General features: G+C 47.5%; 1 long non-coding RNA gene and 1 pseudogene across 1 annotated transcript; one reads left to right on the plus strand and one right to left on the minus strand.

The window, feature by feature from the left end:
• Positions 1–7,050: 7,050 nt before the first annotated feature.
• Positions 7,051–9,439, plus strand: LOC110742699. The gene is made up of 2 exons (XR_002520703.2): positions 7,051–7,303; positions 8,185–9,439. It is a non-coding gene; the product is annotated as an uncharacterized LOC110742699 (long non-coding RNA).
• Positions 9,440–9,750: 311 nt separating this feature from the next.
• On the minus strand, positions 9,751–11,286 carry LOC101015436 (annotated as a pseudogene).
• Between the last annotated feature and the right edge of the window lie 1,248 nt (positions 11,287–12,534).

The following is a 12,534-nucleotide window of genomic DNA, read 5'->3' on the forward strand; positions in this document are numbered from 1 at the left end:
GTGGAGCAGAGGTCTCACACCTGAAACTGGAAAACCATGGGGGCAGATGAGGTTTAGAGGCCGTCTGGGGATGATTGCAAGCCTGAAAAGGGTATCTGGGAGTGCTGTTGAGGGGCACTGTGGATCCCCCATGAAAACAAAGAAAAATTAAGTCTCACCTGGGAGCACAATCATCCCATGCTGGAGTCCAAGCCACTTTGAAGGATTGCTGCCAGTGGACTGAGGAGCCTCCTGCCAAGTGCAAACCACTCCAGTCCCCACAATGAAATCACTAATCACAACCCGGCCTGCAGCCAACCGAAAGGCAGTCTCTTTTAATCCCCGAAATCCTGGCAGCCAAGAAGATCTGTGGGGACAGGAAGTCCCACCCAGCAACGGCCCAATGAAAGACCCTTTTCTCAATGAAAAGGACACGCAGGTGAAATGAAACACAGCCTAGATTACCAGGTAAAATCCAGAAATGACTGGCTGCTTCTCATCCTATAGGAATCATGCAGCACTCTGCTGGAATACAGAGAACAAGTTTCCTTGTTGGCAGAAATAACAGAAATCCACAGTTCCAGCAGTATCACAGCTGCCCAGTCATTAAAATGTGACAGTGTTTAGAAGAAAACACTCATGCAATGGACCCCCATGAGGGTTGTCCTCCATGAACTGGGAAACATTTTCTGTGGAAGACCTTGAGCAAGACCCAGGAAACCCCAGATCCACAAGGAGCATGGAAGTCAGGAAAAGACAAGGCAAGAGTGGAAGCCAATGCCCAGGCAGCATCAATCATCTATCCTACTGCCATGTGGCTCCAGGAATGAAAGTCCAAGGGTGGACCCGACCAGAAAGGCCACAGTTTGTGCTCCAAGAGTTCACGGCACGTTGGAGTCCTCCTTCCTCTGAAGCTGGAGATGGTGTGGACAGCTTCTGCAATGAAGGGAATGTGGGGATGGAGTTGGAAGCACCTTCTATAACATCTGTCTGCACGTCCCCTAAAGGCAAAAGTTCAGGATCTCATCCAGTCGGATACACTAGATTGTATCTGCAAGCGCTCCAGTGGGTGAGACCCATCCTTTCACCAGACCCCACTTACACGCACACTCAGAAACACACACACACAGACACACTCACACTCGCAACATTCAACATTCAACACTCGCAACACTCCCACAGAAACACGCAGTCCAGAAACTGCTGAGGCTGCACGGTTCTGTTCCACCAAGACCCTCACGGGAGAGAGCAGCCCCGGGAAACACAGTCAGGCTGTACCTAGAAATGACGGAAGGGAAACTTTCGAAGAGACTCACCCCCATGCCGTCTAGGCAGGCCTGAAGCAACCTACGAATCCTTTGAAATCTATAGTGATTTCGCATTTTGTGCTGCATCCCCCGGCTCCCCTTGACATTTCTTCAGCCGGGGTTGGCCCTGACCATTTTGGGAACGCGGAACTATCCTGTAGATTCCCCAAAGAAGATAGGCTTGAATCCAACACCAAGGCATGTTCACAGAGGTCTCCTGCTCCGCCAAGCCGCAGGGACTCGTCGCCAAGCAACGGTGGCGTTCACTGTGACGCGAGCCAGGGCTCACCGCTCCTGCCAGGTGCCCCACGTCTGGTGCATGCGCATTCGCGAGGCATGCTCCATCGCCAGGTTGTCAGGGCTGTCAGCCTGCCTAAGCAGAGGAAAATGGTACAAGCAGAGCCGGCCTGGTCTCGGGGAAAAGGCTGCCTGCAACAAACACTGAGTGACCCTAAAAGTCTCGACCATACAGCCTCTTTGGGGCGTCACTGTGGTCAATCTCGCTGGAGGAGGAGGCGCTTTCAGACTGTAAGGTGGGCGCTGGAAACTGCTCTTCTGATTGAATTCCCGAAAGAGGCTGTGTGCAGGAATTGGGTCCCATGAGGCTGGGGATACAGTCTGGTGAGTGGTTGAGAGGTCTCTGAGAGATGAAATTTTAGCTAAAATGCCAGAGGAGGGTGTCAGCAGAAAATTGGCAGGCCCATAAGCTCACTGCCTCCCTTCATTCTGGGCCTCCCAGGAGCCCCTGCTTCTCAGCATGGCTGTCTGAGAAGGGCAGGTACCACGTCCAAGGCAAGTCCAAGATGGAGCAGAGGCCTCAGGCCAGGAACTGGCATCCCACAGGGGCAAATGAGGTCAAGAGAATGTCTCAGAAGCCGTCTGGGGGCCATTGCAAGTCTGATAAGTGTATCCAGGAGTGCCGATGAGAGGCACTCTGGAACGTCCATGAAAGCAAATGAAAATCAAGGCTCACCTAGGAGGATGAGAGGGCCCATGCTGGAGTCCAACTCACATTGAGGGATTGCTGCCTGTGGAACCAAAAGCCACCTGCAAAGTGCAAACCAACCCAGCCCGCACAACTAGATCACTACCCACAACCTGGCCTGCAGCCAGCCAAACCGCAGGCCCTTTTGATCCCTGAAAACCATGGCTGCCAAGAAGATCCCTGAGAAGAGGAAGGCCCTCGCAGCAACTGCCCAATGAAAGATCCTGTCCACAATGTAAAAGGACATGCAGATGAAATAAAACAGAGCCTCCATTACCAGGTAAAAGCCAGACACGGCTGGCTACTTCTCATCCTATAGGAATCATGCAGCCCTCCCATGGAATAGGGAGAGCAGACGTTTCCTTGTTGGTGGATGTAATGGGAATCCACAGTTCCAAAACTATCACAGCTGCCCAGTCCTTAAAACCTGACAGTGTTTAGAAGGAAACATTCATGCAATGGATCCCCATAAAGGTTGTCCTCCCTCAAGTGGGAAATGTTTACTGTGGAAGACTTTGAGCCAGACCTAGGAAACTGTAGGCCCACAAGGCACATGGAAGTCAGGAAAAGAGAAGGCCAGAGTCAAATCGAAAGCCCAGGTAGCATCAGTCATCCATCCTACTGCCATGTGGCTCTGGGAATGAAGGTCCAAGGGAGGAGCTGGCCAGAAAGGCCACTTTTTGGGCTCCAAGGGTTCCCCGCACTTTGGGGTCCTCCTTATTGGGAACTGGGCTATGTTGTGGATAGGTGTGCAATGAAGAGAATGTGGAGATGGAGTTGGAAACAGCTTCTACGCCATCTATCTGCTTCTTTTCTGAAGGTGAAGGTTCAGGACCCCATCCATACCTCACCAGACTGTATCCTCACCCCTATCCGACCTTATTTAGGCTCACACTATCCCACCCAAAATGAAATACCAAGATGATGGAGGAGTGTCTGCCTTAAGACCTGAAGCTCTTTCTCTGCTGGAAACCAAATTCGATTGGATTCAAGGAGCCCTGCAAACAAGACTCCTATAGTCTGGCCCAGGGTTGGCCTCAGGACAATGAGTACCTGGGAGGTGTCTTTTCTCCGGTGTAGTATGCTTCTCTTATTTCTAGAAGAGTGGCTCCTTTGCAGGGAAAAGTGATTTGTACCCCTGCGAGTCTCAGTCAGCTCCCCACTTCACCGCGGTTTCAGGAACCACGGGGAAAAGAAGAAACACAAAGCCCCACAGCCAAAGCGGAGGCACACAGAGAGGCGCACAAGAGGATTGACCGACTCGAAAGAACAAGCGCTCCAGTGCATAAGTCACATCCTTTAACCAACCCCACTTCCAGGTACACAGAGAAACACGTACACACAGACACACACACAGACATCAAACACTCGCAACACTCCCACAGAAATACACAACCCAGCACATTCTGAGGCTACCCGGTTCTACTCCACCAGGAAGTCGCTCCGGGGAGAGAGCAACCCTAGGGAACACAGGCAGGGTTTACCTATAAATCACCGGGGGGAGGGGGGGCAACTATCAAACAGACTCACCCACACACTGCCTAGGCATGCCTGACACATCCTGCGGGTCGCCTGGGATCCTTAGGGATTTTGATCTGCATCCCTGGGAGTCCGCTTGAGGTTTCTTCAGGCTGGGTCAGCCCTGCCCAATTCTAGGATTACGGGACTATCCCGTGGATCCCTCAGAGAAGACAGGTGAGAGTCCAATGGCGACGCACATCCACAGAGTTCTACTGGTTCTCCAAGCTGCAGGGACCCGTGGCCAGGCAACGGTGGCGTTCACTGTGAAGAGAGCCGCAGCTCACCACTCACGCCTGGTGCCCCGCGACTGGCCTATGCGCATTGGCTAGGCAGGCTCAGGTGTCCCGCTGTCAGGACTGTCAGCCTGCCTAAGCAGGGGAAAATGGTACAAGCATAGCCAGTCTGATCTCAAGAAAAAGGCTGCCTGAGACAACCCACTGTGGAACCCTAAAAGTCTTGACCGTAGGGCCTCTTTGGGGCATCTCCGTGGTTGATCCCGCTGGAGGAGGCATTTGGAGACTAAGGTGGGCGCTGGAAACTGCTCTTCTGACTTCTTTCCCCAAAGAGTCTGTGTGAGGAATAAGGTCCCAGAAGGATGGGTATACAGTCTGGTGAGGTGTTGAGGGGTATCCGGGTGATGGAATCATACCGGAGATCCCAGAGGAGGGTGTCAGCGGAAGATTGCGGGACCCTTGAGCTCACTGCCTCCCTTCATCCTGGTCTCCCAGGGGCTTCTGCTTCTCAGCACTGCTGTCTGGAAAACAAAGGCAAATCCAAAGTGGAGCAGGGGTCTCACACCTGGAACTGGCATCCCATGGGGGCAGATGAGGTTGAGAGAGTGTCTCAGAGGCCATCTGGGGTGACTGCAATCCTGAAAAGGGTGTCCAGGAATGCTGTTGAGAGGCATTGTGGACCCTTCATGAAAGCTAAGGAAAATCAAGGCTAGCCTGCGAGGACAAGAGGGCCTGTGCCGGAGCACAAGCCTCGTTCAAGGATTCCTGCCAGAAAACCAGAGAGCCTCCTCAAAGTGCAAACAACCCCAGCCCCCACAATGAGACCACTATCTGCAACCTAGAGGGCAGCCAGCCTACTCCAAGTCCCTGTTGCTTCCTGAAATCCCTGGCAGCCAAATACTGTATACAGAGACTGTCCCACCCAGCAACAGCCCAATGAAAGACCTTCTCCACAATTAGAAAGGACCTGCAGATGAAAGGAAACAGGGCCTAGATTACCAGTCAAAAGCCAGACACAGTTGCCTGCTTCTCATCCTACAGGAATCATGCAGCCCTCTGATAGAAGCAGGAGAACAAGTTTCCTTGTTGGTGGATATAACAGGAATTTACAGCTCCAAAAGTATCACAGCTGCCCAGTCATTAAAACATGACAGTGTTTAGAAGGAAACACTCATGCAATGGATCCCCATGAGGGTTGTCCTCCATGAACTGGGAAACGTTTACTGCTGAAGACTTTGAGCCAGACCTAGGAAACCCCAGGTCCATGAGGAATATGGAAGTCAGGATAAGAGGATGCCAGTGTGGAGGCCACATCTCACCCAGCATCAATCTATCCCACTTTCATGTGACTCCGGGAATGAAAGCCCAAATCGTGAGCTGGCCAGAATGGCCCCGGTTTGCTCTCTAACTGTTCCCCAGCACGTTGGAGTCCTTCCACCTGGGCACCGGGTCATGGTGTGGACAGCTTGTGCAATGAAGGGGATGTGGGAGTGGAGTTGGAAGTACCTCTTGTGTCATCTGTCTGCATCATTTTTGCAGGTGAAGATGCGGGACCCAATCCACATTTCACCAGACTGTATCCTCACCCCATCTGACCTTATTGCTGCTCACACTCTCCATCCCAGAATGAAATCCCCAGAAGATGGAAGAGTGCCTGCCTCACGACCTGAAGCACCTACTCGGCTGGGAACCAAATTTGAGATGGATTCAAGGGGCTCTGGGAATGAAACCCCAAATCGGGAACTGGCCAGAAAGGCTGCAGTTTGCACTCTGTTTTCAACTGTTCCCCACACGTTGGCATCCTCCCACCTGGGCACCAGGCCATGGTGTGGACAGATTGTGTAATGAAGCGAATGTGAGAATGGAGTTGGAAGCACCTTCTGTGTCATCAGTCTGCACCTTTTTTGCAGGTGAAAGTGTGAGACCCCATCCTTATGGATTTTGCAGTGTATCCCTGGGGCTCTGCTTGAGGTTTCTTCAGGCTGACTCACCACTGCACTCTACTAGGATCATGGGACTATCCTGTGGATCCCCCAGAGAAGAGAGACTAGAGTCCATCTCTGACACACCTCCACAGAAGACTCCTTTTCTGCTAAACCACAGGGACTAGTCGCCAGGCAAAGGTGGTGTTCACTGTGATGCGAGCTGTGGCTCACTGCTCTCTCCTGGTGCCCTGAGACTGGTGCATGCCCATTCGCAAGGCAGGCTCAGGCGCCATCTTATGATGGCATCGTCCTAGATTAGGCCCCATAGAAACTGAGGAAGTTGTTATCAGCCATTTATACCCTGAAAACATTCGTTCACCAAACCCTTGGTGGGGCATGGGTAGAAACTCATTAAAGTAGTCCTGGATGGTGCACAGAGTGGGAAGAAAACAGAGAAACCCAGAAAGGCTAGGCCTGAAGACGGCTCCAATCCTAGGAGATACTATTATTAAGTCCATCTTATGGAGGAGGAAACTGAAACAAAGGAAGGGAACTTGATCAAGACCATGTTGCCCCACAGTAGATGAGCCAAGATCCAAACCCAGGTAACCTGCCTCACCATCAGAGCCTGGACTCATAACCTCATGCTGCAGTTAAGCAGTTTTGCACTGTGGCTAGATACACAGACGCTGTGTTCACATCTCAACTTCTCTGCTATTTCCATTTCTGTGACTGTAGGCAAGTTACTTCTCTGTGCTCAGTTTCCTCTATACTGTAAGGACAGTAGCACCTGCCTTGAGGGGGGTATCTTAAATAAGTTAACAGCTGCAACATGTTTAGAACATTGCCATGGGCTGGGCACTGTGGCTCACACCTGTAATCCCAACACTTTGGGAGGCCAAGGCGGGTGGATCACCTGAGGTCTGGACTTCGAGACCATCCTGACCAACATGGCGAAACCCCGTCTCTACTGAAAATACAAAAATTAGCTGAGTGTGGTGGCATGCACCTGTAATCCCAGCTACTTGGGAGGCTGAGGCAGGAGAACCACTTGAACCTGGGAGGTGGAGGTTGCAGTGACCCAAGATCACACCATTGCACTCCAGCTTGGGTAACAAGAGTGAAACTCCGTCTCAAGAAAAAAAAAAAAAAGAACAGTGCCATGTGCATAGTCACCATCTAGTAATAGTATCATCAATTATGCCTGAACCCTGGAAGGTCATATGTCCTTGAAGAGTTGAAAATTCTGGACTTTGAAATGCCAGACTGTGGGATCCTGGAATCTGTCAGCAGCATGCTAACATCTTCCGGCTGCAGAATTGTATGCTTCTTTGCCGGGTTGGAAGGTGCAGGGTAGTGCATTTACCTAGTTCTGCTTCACTGTAGTGTGGTATCAAAGGCTTTCATTCTCCTTCCCCTGCATGCTCTCTCACTCAGATTCATACAGGCATTCTAGTCCTGCTTGACCCAATGGGAAAACAAGAGGGTGAGGAGTGAAGGTGGGTGGGTGGGTGCACTTGTTCACTTAACCATTCTGCCTCCAACCATGATGAACTTGTGCGCTTAGGGACTAGGTCCAGAACTAAAGTGTTCTTGCTCTTCCTTTACATTTAAGCCTCAATTTGCAGCAATCTTAGAGCTTCATCTTTCCCCGTGATCCTGTCTGGGTATTTTTGCTTGATGGACATGCATTCCCTCTGCCAGGGGTGGATAGTCTAGGGCCTGGCCAGGCAGCCATGGCAGATGAGAAGACAGTCCACATCAGCTTCATTGTGTTGGGTTATTTTTCTGCTGGCCCTTGGCACATTCCTAATGAGCCATTATTACCTTCATTTCTACAGCACCTTCTCCAGCAGTGTCATGGTGACCAGGGATGTCATATAGAGCATGTGCCACTGTTACCCAAGGCAGATGGTGGTAGGGCTTGGTGAGGGCAAGAGGACTGGAGACTATCCCTGTATTCCATCAATCCTGATCCTTCAATCATCTTTACATTCTCATTTTGACTCCCTGTTTTCTTCTTTCTGCTCTTCTGAGCACACGTCCATGCATCCACACACCTGTCCATCCACCCATCTATATCTATTCATCCCTCTATCACATAGCATTAGGATTGACTAGAGGACCCCAGAATCTACAGTCATTAACTAGGCACCATGGAGAAGACACAATGAAACACAGCATATTATCCATGTACTTAAACCAAAAGTCAATGAGTACTTTACTCTCTCCAGGCACTCCTGTTTTAGGATGTTGTTTGGCCCTCATCCTGAGATTTTTGGTGCCTTTTGTAGTGCCATTTTATAGCAGAGAAGGCTGAGGCTCAGAAAGTGTGGTTCTGAAGCTGAGTGGCAGCATTTGTATTGGAGCTCAGATATGCAGATGTAAGTATCACCCTCCACTTTGAATTCTCTACCACAGGGCCCTGGAGTTGCTTAGCATTTTGGGGTGGGTCTGGTCTCACCTTGGTTGAATGTATTAAGCAGTGCTCTATCTTTTGTTGTCTTAATGTATTCCTAGCCTTATGACTGCTTTAGTGATGAGAAGAGCACTACTTTCCAAGTCCTGGGTTCTAGTCCCAGTTCTGTCCCAAACTTTCTGTGTGACATTTGTCTGAGCCTCAGCTTTTTGAATTGCAAAATGGGACACAAGCCTCTATTTTGCAGAGCCTCACAGGATATAAAGATCAGAGAAAAGATAGGTAGAAAAATAGTTTTTAAACTCTAGAGTGTTGTAGGAGAGCGAAAGACTGCTGGTTACCTAAAATCCTGAGCCAGTTTCCAAATCAATTTTTGTACTTTTTCATTTTCTCTTTAACTTTAGATACAAAAAATATTTTTGGGGTGGGGGGAGGGGGGAGGGATAGCATTAGGAGATATACCTAATGTAAATGATGAGTTAATGGGTGCAGCACACCAACATGACACATGTATGCATATGTAACAAACCTGCACATTGTGCACATGTACCCTAGAACTTAAAGTATAATAATAATTTAAAAAATTATGAGGTATGCTTTTAAGAGAATCCTATTGAAAACCAAACCAGTGGGTTTTTTTTGAAAATATTTTAATTTACTCATTTGTGTTAAAAATATTGCAATGTAAGCAGGCATTTCTAACTTTAATGATGATTTCTCTCAGCTCCTTTAACATTTATTTCTCTGATTTTTGGCTCTACACAAGGTTTGAAAACTTTACTTTCATTTTTGTAAATTATCTTTATTTCTCTCACAGATTTGTAGTGTTTTTCTTCTCCTTGGTGTTATGCAGCCTGTTTTAAGTAATTTATTTTTTTAAGGAATTAATTTCACTATTTTTCTCTTTTTGGCACACTGCATGTTTGAATTCAAGCACTTATATCTGGTTTTCACTTGATTTTAGCCAAAAGGCTGAGAAGCAATTATGTCTGCTTTTCAATTTTAGAAACTTATGAGTCACCAACTCCGAATATTGACTTTGATTTTGAAAATATATTCTATAAAAATAATCAGACTTGTTTACTCCATCTCATTCTCCCTGTCATACATGTATATGTTAGATTTTATTAATATAATTTTTCTCCTTTTATTTGTCTTTACAGTAGCTAATTACTGCTTCGTGTTCTAGTTCACTAATCTTCTCATCAGCTCAGACTAATTTAATGTTTCACACATATGTTGTATATTAAGTAGACTGATTATATTTTCAATTGTTTCCTTCACATTTGGCTGTTTTTTTCTCTTTTTTTCTTTCTTTCTTTCTTTTTTTTCTTTTTTGCTGGTCTCAGTTTTTAATTGTGGCAGGGCCTCAAGCATGTGCACGCGTGCGTGCGCACACACGCACACACACTAAGGCTTCAGATCTTGTTGAAAGCTGCAATGTCGACACTCTGCATGTGCTCTTCAAACTTGGCGATCTCCTCCCCCAGCAAGTCTGTCCCCGCCTTGTCATCCTCCACCACACACTGAGCCTGCAGCTTCTGGATACCATAGCCCATGGGCACCAGCTTAGAGTCCCCCTAGAGCAGCTGGTCCAGCTGGATGGAGCACACACAAGCTTCCGGCTGGGCCATGTTAGTCTCAGCATCCCAAGGCTTGACATCCAGCAGATGGAGGACTTGCCACCAGTGCGGGCTTCTTGGCGTTTTTCTCTGTGTACTGCCACAGTCACTCCTCCTGCAGCAGTACTGCCTCCTTGTCCTCCTCCTCATTGTCACTGGCAAACAGGGCAATACCAAGACCAGCACAGTCGGGGAGACCCTAACCCAGTGGTGCTAGAGGAATTAAAGACACACACATGGAAATATAGCCTGTGGAACGGGAAATCAGGGGACTCACAGCCTTCAGAGCTGAGAGCCTTGAACAGAGTTTTACCCATATTTACTGACAGCAAGCCAGTGATAAGCATTGTTTCTACAGATCATAGATTAACTAAAACAAGAAACAAAGGGTTAGGCTCTGTCTAGTTATCTGCAACAGGAACATGTCCTTAAGGCACAGATTGCTCATGCTATTGTTTGTGGTTCAGGAACACCTTTTAGCAGATTTCCCACCCTGGGTGGGCCAGGTGTTTCTTGTTCTCATTCCGGTAAACCCACAACCTTCAGGGTGAGTGTCATGGCCATCACTAACATGTCACAGTGCTGCAGAGATTTTGTTTATGGCCAGTTTGGGGGTCAATTTATGACCAGATTTGGGGGCCTATCCTCAGGAAGTCAATGTCATCATCCTCATCATCCTCTGCTGGTTTGGCTGGCTTCTTAGTTGGCTCCACTTGGCTCATGAGAGACACATTCTGGGTTTGCGGGGCTGTGGTGCCCAGGCAAGCTCTTCTCCAGCATGTTCAGTTGGGCCTCCAGCTTGGAAATGGCCTGCTGCATTTCCTGCACCAACCTGCACAGGCTCTGGTTCTCCACTTCCAGACTGGTGATCTGGAAGACGAGCTCATTGTTGTTTCCGCTGGGTCCGCTGGAGGCCCCGGGACATGAGCTTGGGGCCTGAGCTTCTGACCAGGGATTTCTGGAAATTCTGTCTGGCTCTCGCAATGTCATGGAGGATCATGCTGGCGCTGTTCTCCTGGTGGGAGGCACCGGCCACAGGCTTGTTCATCTGCTCGAAGAATCTCCTTTCTGCATTGTCATATTTTAACTTGTCGAACCAGATCTTCTCATGTACTAGGAAGTTTGTAGCCATTTTTCTGATGCCAGCCAAGGATGCAGTGACCAGGAAGGAGGAATCGGCGGATGCGGGACACCTGAGGAAAGGCTGGCTGTTTTTCAAATATGGCTTGTTGCTGGGCACAGTGGCTCATGCCTGTAATCCCAGCACTTTGGGAGGCCAAGGCGGGCGGATCACCTGAGGTAGGGAGTTGGAGACCAGCCTGACCAACATGGAGAAACCCCATCTCTACTAAAAATACAAAATTAGCTGGGCATGGTGGTGGGTGCCTATAATCCCAGCCACTTGGGAGGCTGAGTCAGGAGAATCGCTTGAACCCAGGAGGCAGAGGTTGTGATGAGCCAAGATCATACCATTGCACTCCAGCCTGGGCAATAAGAGCAAAACTCCGTCTCACAAAACGAAAAACAAAACAAAACAAAACCCCCCCCCCACACAAAACAAACAAATGTGACTTGTCACCCTTATAACTTCTTGTACTTTTCACATTATTAGTATATTTTCTGTTTCCCCCATTGTCTTGGATTAAATATTTTAAACCTAAGTCCTGTAACTGTGGGTAATATAAGTTGTAATTTGGTTCTCACTTGTGAAAGATATCATGTTTGCAATGTCTGCAGTTAGCTTATGTTGTTATTATTTTTTTTTTTTTTTGTAGACAAGGATTTTTATTTTATTTTTTAGGGTGTTTTTAAAAATTATACTTTAAGTTCTAGGGTACATGTGCACAACGTGCAGGTTTGTTACATATGTATACCTGTGCCATGTTGGTGTGCTGCACCCATTAACTCGTCATTTACATTAGATATTTCTCTGAATGTTATCCCTCCCTCCCTATGTTGTTATTTTTTAATTTGTCTTATGGCAAGTTGGACAACCCACAGAAATTTGTTATTTGTGTGTTCACCCGTATCTAAGAAGAGCACTAGCTTCTTAGTTTAATTACTTTCTGGATCCTTCCTTTGGTTTTCTTTTGTACCTGGAAAGTTCTCATATGTTTCTTTATATTCTACTAAGGATTTTTAAAGTTCTTGTAACTTTCTCAGAATTTTAGCATGTAAAATATTTTTATATTTAAAGATTTCAGAATACATAATATCTTTCCAAAATGCACAAATATCAACAGCATATAACTGAGGAAATTATTTTACAATTTTCTTGTGTGACAGACAAATATCTCATGAGAAATCTCAAGTCGTATCAGTTAGAACATATTCTTTCCTCAATATACCATAATTTTTAATACTAAAAAATTGATTTTATATTTTTACAAATATCTGAAGTAAATGTACTTAACTGTAGAGAATAATACCTACATATGGCCAGAATACTGTTTTTCTGTATCAGTAAGACAATGCTGGCAAAATTACTGACCTAAATTCAAGTTTTTGGCTTTGATCACCATGCTTCTTCATTAGCATGTTTC

Source organism: Papio anubis, chromosome 4, assembly GCF_008728515.1.
Source record: "Papio anubis isolate 15944 chromosome 4, Panubis1.0, whole genome shotgun sequence".
NCBI classification, from domain to species: Eukaryota; Metazoa; Chordata; class Mammalia; order Primates; family Cercopithecidae; genus Papio; species Papio anubis.